At 50.0% G+C, this 6,000-nt stretch overlaps 1 long non-coding RNA gene across 1 annotated transcript in view; it reads left to right on the top strand.

Moving 5' to 3' along the window:
- Positions 1-340: 340 nt before the first annotated feature.
- The window catches only part of LOC132022599 (uncharacterized), a 29,098-nt gene continuing 23,438 nt past the window's right edge, over positions 341-6,000 (top strand). The window contains exon 1 of the long non-coding RNA XR_009405641.1: positions 341-522. This is a non-coding gene — a long non-coding RNA (uncharacterized LOC132022599). The remainder of the gene's footprint in view (positions 523-6,000) is intronic.

Genomic DNA, 6,000 nt, shown 5'->3' with positions numbered 1-6,000 from the left:
GGACCATGGTCGTGCGCACTCGTCAGAGCCCCCAGATGGGGTCAGCCCCCGGGTACCCTATCCTGTACCAGGGCCTCCTCCTAGGGTGTTTGTTGCCTGGGGTGGAAGGTCAGCCATTCGGCTTCATGTCAATGAGCCTGGGCAGAAACTGTGTTCTATTTTGGGTTCCCCCAGCAGCTCGCACTTGCTGAAAGCTTGCCATTGGATTCATTGATTGGCAGGGCAGGGCAAAGTCTATTTGGCTCTCAAACTTGGCTGTCCATCAGAATCACCTAGAGGGCTTTTAAAGCTCTGGTGCCCCGCTTCCACCCAGGCCAGTTACGTCAGACTCTCTGGGGGTGGACCTGGGGATCTGGGACCTTTTGAAGCTCCAGCCCCCTCCCCCACCCTTCCCCACAAGAAGCCCAGGCTGGGAGGTAGAGATGTACCTGAACTCTGGCCCTTCCTGCTACCTGCCCCAGCCTAATCCTGGCTGACCCCTGAGGGCTCCACCAGAATACTGTCCTGGGGCTTAATGAGCAGGTGAGAGGGGCTGGGGCGGGTTGGAAGGGGGGGGGCGGGGAGGGGGGTGGAAATGCCCCGCCTCTGCGAGGCTGCTTCTGTCTGTGCCTCAGGATGTAACCATGGTCACCAGCCGCTCAGGCTGAGATTTACGAGGCAAAAATTTCTCTCTCCATAAAAATGTCCTGTGTTCCTGTCATGAAGGGTAATTGAGGCTTTTAGCCCCTGTGTCACAGTCATCTCCCATCTCCTAGTGTTCCTGGTGGCATCGCCCACGGGGAATTAAGTCATAGTCTCCGGCAGTGAGTAACAGAGACTGCAGAGTGGACCTCCAGACCCAGTGAGTCAGCCAGGACCCGGGTCCCTGGAGAACTGCTCCTCCCACCCCCGGCCCTCACTTCCCCCAGACTGTGCCCTGTGGCTTCTGCTTCCCTATCTATTAAAGGAGGTGACTGTATTTCCTTCTTGGAGGTCATGCAAGTGAAAACCTAGAGCCTGCTGGTGGTGGTTCCTTTGAGCCACTTGAGTGCTGCTTCGTCCCCACAGGCCTCACATGCTTGCACAAACTCAATTTTATCTGCAGCAGGAGCTAAGTAGGTCCCACGAGCTGAATTCCACACAGCTGTGAGCTGGGGCTGAGGCCGCCACTGTTGGGTGATTGTAGGCCCATCGCCTTTACCTGCCAGGAAGCCCTGTTCCCTCCGAGCACCCAGTCCAGTCTGAGGGCTGCTGTCGTCTTAGCAGCCACGAAGCTGCCCCTGCTTGCAGCTCCATGAATTTGGATTCTGGATTTCTCGGTCCTCGACCGACCGGGGAACTGGAGGCTGTAGAGCCCGTGTCTCCAGGGGCCCCTCCCACAATTCCACTATGTCTCTGGCCCAGCTCTGCCTCGTCAAGGTGGGCAAGAGAGTTCAGGTTTAATCTCATCATGTGTTGAGGGCATTTCGTGTGTACTTTTTGTATATTTATGGGGTGAAATAGTGTATTGTTTTTGTTTTAATTTACATTTGTTCCAGATCCAACCCCACCAATTTATTTTGTTTTCCTTCTAATCTCAACCCAGAGGCATATATAATTTGGACTAGCATGTAATGAGCTTTGCAGTTTACCAAACACGCTCACATGTAAGAGCTAATGCAGTCCTCCCGTCCAGATGATGGGGCTGGCTTACTGTTCCCACTTTGGGGATACGGAAAGTGGGGCTAAAGGCATTTAAAGACCTGAGATGCAAGTGGGCTGGAATACAAATCTGATGTCCTAGCTGTGCTGTTCCAGCCACCAAAATACCTTTCCTCCTGACTTTTTTTTTTAAAAGATTTATTTATTTATTTGAGAGAGAGAGAATGCATGGGGGGAGGGAAAGAATCCCTGAGTGGACTCCTGGCTGAGCACAGAGCCCAACATGGGGTTCAATCCCAGGACTCCGAGATCATGACATGAGCTGAAATCAAGGTTCAGCCACTTAACTGACTGAACCACCCAGGCACCCCCCCCCACTCCTGACTTTGAATATGACTCTACAAACCTACACATTTTAAATTCTTCTCTTACTTAATGCTATTTCAGGAATATGGTTACCTTTTTTTAGGGTCATTCTGGTTATCATTGGAATAGCTACATAATATAACATTTTGCTGTTAATTTACTAGTTAGCCTTGGGTTGTTGCTCACTTAGGCCATTCTGGTTTGCTGCATTAGAAGCAACGCTATTGCAACCTTTTGGAGTTAGAGCAATTTTCTTCCTCTAAATTACTTTCTTAGAGAACATTCTCAAAAGTGGGATTAAGGACTAGAGGAGCATGAACATCTTTGTGATCTTGATTCACTTTGGTATTACTGACCTCCAGAGGAACCATTTACTCATTATCCACCATCATATGCATTCATTGATTTGTTGAACCATCCATCCCTCCCTCCATCCATCCATCTGCCTGTCTGTCCATCAGTCCAACCATCCATCCATCCCTCATCCCTTCCTCCATCCATCCATTATTCCTCCATCATCCGTCTGTCAGTCCAACCATCCATCTATCCCTCCTCCCTCCTTCTCTCCATCCACCCCTCCCTCCACCCCTGCCCCACCCACCCTTCTCTCCAACCCCTCCCCCATCCATTCTTCCCTCCATCCATCCATCTATCTGTCTGTCTGTCCAACCATCCATCCATCCATCCATCCATCCATCCATCCACCCACCATTTCCTCTATAGGCCTTACGTATATTGCACAAGACCCAGAAAGAGTGTGTTCTTGTATACATGTGTGGATGTGGGAAACACATCCATAGGAAAGGTTCCTGTTTCTACCCTTTTCTTAGACCAGCCTTTGCTGCTGTTTTCCTGGCTCCCCCTGAGCAACATGTTCCCAGGCCCTGTCCCCCACTTGCTGCCCTCAACTGACTCCTCGTTGATGCTGGCAGTCCTGGCTCCCTCAGCTTCTCTTTGCTTATTTTGGAAGGCCTGGCCATTTAGTTACAGCCACTGGAGTCATTTGGGACCAACTGTTTCCCCAGGGCCTGACTGGTTGAGGGTCTGTGCCAGAGACAGCTGGCCTGAGTCAGGGCAGGTCAGGTCTCTAGGGGAAAGAAAGGCCAGCAGTAGCTCTGGGATGTCCTCAAAGGCAGTGTCCTCTTGTGGGAGACTTGACTGTGGGTGAGCATGGCCCAGCCTCCCCTTGGAAGGTCACAGGATGCTTCTGAGATGCTGTGCTCCCTTCTGCCAACAGCCTGTGGCCCACCAATCCCAGGCTGTGACAGTATGCAAGCGTGTGATCATGCATGTGTATGTGTGTGTTTAGGGACATGGGTGGGGACTCTTCAAGAGAAATGAAGAAAATGGATTTTGTTTTAATTTTTAAAAATCTTCTGTTTATTAAATAAGTAAAATATTACTATAGCAGAAAGTACAGATGAGCAATATAAAAAAAAAATCATCCTGATTCCACCATCTGGCAGTGCCCATGCTAACATTGGGTGTACCACTTTGTATGGGATTGGTACGGCTAAAGCATGGGGACCTGACCAGGGCAAGGATGGGATGAGGCTGGAAGGTCTGTGTCGCCAGGAGTCACGAGCAGGCAGGTCCTGGCCTTGTCCTCAGACCTCGGGTCAGGCCTGACTCTGGCCACTTCCTGGCTACATGATCCTAGGCAAGTCACCCAATTCTCTGGACTTTCACTTGCTTATCTGTCAAACGGGAACAGTAGAATCTACTTTGTGGCATTAAATGAGAAGGATCATGTCTCATGCATGGCAAGTTGGTAGAAGCTTTTGGATAGGTGTCAGACCCCCTCCAGTGAGTTTGGATTTTCTCCTGTGAAGCTATATTTTAAGCAGGGAAGAGTTTTTCTTTCTTTCTTTCTTTTTTTTTAGAAGATTTTATTTGTTTTAGACAGAGTGAAGTGAGAATGTATGTGTGTGTGTGTGTGTGTGTGCGCGTGCGTGTGTGTGTTTATGTATACATGACCAGGGGGAGGGGCAGACAGAGGGGGAGAGAGAGAATCTCAAGCAGACTCCCCGCTGAGCGTGGAGACTGACATGGGCTTCAGTCTCATGGCCCTGAGGTCATGACCTGAGCTGAAATCAAGAGTCAGACACTCTACTGACTGAGACACACAGATGGCCTGGGAAGAATTTATTTCTTATGACTGACTGCTGTGAAGCCATATTTTAAGCAGGGAAGGGAAAAATTGATCTCTTACGGCTGATTGACTCTTTGAAAACCATTTGCAGAATCATGGGAGGTGTGAGGGAGTCTCACTCTTACAGACTGCTGGAGAGGGGGGCAGAGTTTCAACATAGAGCAGCTGGGTGTCACGCAACAGAAAACTTGAAAAACCCTTTAGTGCGGCAGTGCAGTTGTAAACATCTCATCAGGTGGAGATTATCAGTCAAGATGCATGGACAATGGTATGCATTCCTAGTGCTGTTGTCAACATTCTTTTAACCCTGATGTGTCCTTAGGATGGGATTACTACCAATAGTGAATGTAATTTTAGATTTGGTTTTATTAGCATGAAAAAATGTTTGTAGTTTATTGTCGAATGAAAATAACAGGTCACAAGAGTGGATCTATAGCTCAATTTCATATCTGTAAAAATGTACAGGCACCACTGTGTGTAGGAAATGTTGGGAGAGATTTCTAAGACCCTCGTTCCTTGGCTTAAGACACCAGAGATTCCTGGGGCTCTGGGGTGGCTCAGTTGGTTAAGCATCAGACTCTTGATTTGGGCTCAGGTCATGATCTCAGTGTTATTGAGAAGAAGCCCTGTGTTGGGCTCTACACTGCACATAGAGTCTGCTTAAGATTCTCTCTCCCTCTCCCTCTGACCCTCTGTGAGCTTGAGTGCTCACTCTCTCTCTCTCAGAAAAATTTTTTAAAAAGGACACCATTGATTCCTTAATGGAGTTCCCTGAAGCCGGCCCCAAGGGGCGTTAGTTACTGATAGCCAAATGCTTCAGGACCAATTCGGAAACAAGCCCATCAGCCCACAGGGTTCATGTTCCTCAGAATGTTCCCTGGATCAGGAAATAGATGCTTTCCTGCCTCGGTTTCCCCAGGGTAGGGTGGGGGCAGGCATTTGAAGGAAACTGGCTGCTCTCAACACTGTAAGCCAAGGAGAATTCAGCTTCCTAGAAGCAGAAGACACCAAGGTTAAACCCCACTCTTTTCACTCACTTGAGGGAGCCAAGAGAATCAAGGTCAACACTTGCCTTGGAACATCAGCCTGGGAGTGTTTATGGAGCCCCTATTATGTGCAAAGTAGTGAGGTGTCCAAAGATAAATGAGCCACATGCCTTGCCTTTAAGGAGTGCAGTTGGGGTGGGGAGGACAAAACTGCAGTAGGAAGAGAAGGGAGGTCCCAGAGTGGGGAGGGGGTACCCTGCTTGGGGGACTTGGGAAAGGCCTCACTGAGGAGGGGACTCTGAGCTGGTTTTGTAGGGTGAGGACACAGTATGGGTAGGCACCAGGCATTGGCCCAGGGAAATAGCATGTGCGGGGCAGAGGCACCAAAAGGCAGCATGTCTCAGAAAGGCTCCGCCATCTCGGCTCCTCTGGACATCTGCTTTCTACTCTCCAGCAGCCTGCTTTCTCTGCTTTCCAGACTACAGGCTGGGGAACACAGCCAGAAGCTAGGGTTCTGGTCAGGGAGCCCGTGGGACCGGAGCTGGAATCTTAGTCTCCATTCCCATTTCTTGAGTCCTGAGCCCACTCCTGGCTTTGTCAATGGTGTCGGTGGGGCAAGAGCTGAGGACGCCTGTTTGGACAAGGCTGGCACCTGATGGGCAGAGGGCAATTCCCAGAAGGAGGGTGGGGGCAGTGTCGCAGGGACGGGTCCCATATCCCCCCTGTACCACTAAGGGGTGGTTCCAGAAGCCTATGCCCGTAGAGCTCACATCCCTGCTAGCTTTAAGGCACATTCTTACCCCAAATGTGTTGGGAAATTGCAATTTTCCAGGTACGTGCTGCCCTACATGCACTCAGAGGGGTTGAGGCACACAC

Source organism: Mustela nigripes, chromosome 7 (genome assembly GCF_022355385.1).
Source record: "Mustela nigripes isolate SB6536 chromosome 7, MUSNIG.SB6536, whole genome shotgun sequence".
Taxonomy (NCBI): domain Eukaryota; kingdom Metazoa; phylum Chordata; class Mammalia; order Carnivora; family Mustelidae; genus Mustela; species Mustela nigripes.
The sequence above is the reverse complement of the archived record's forward strand: the minus strand, read 5'-3'. Positions and strand labels throughout refer to the sequence as shown.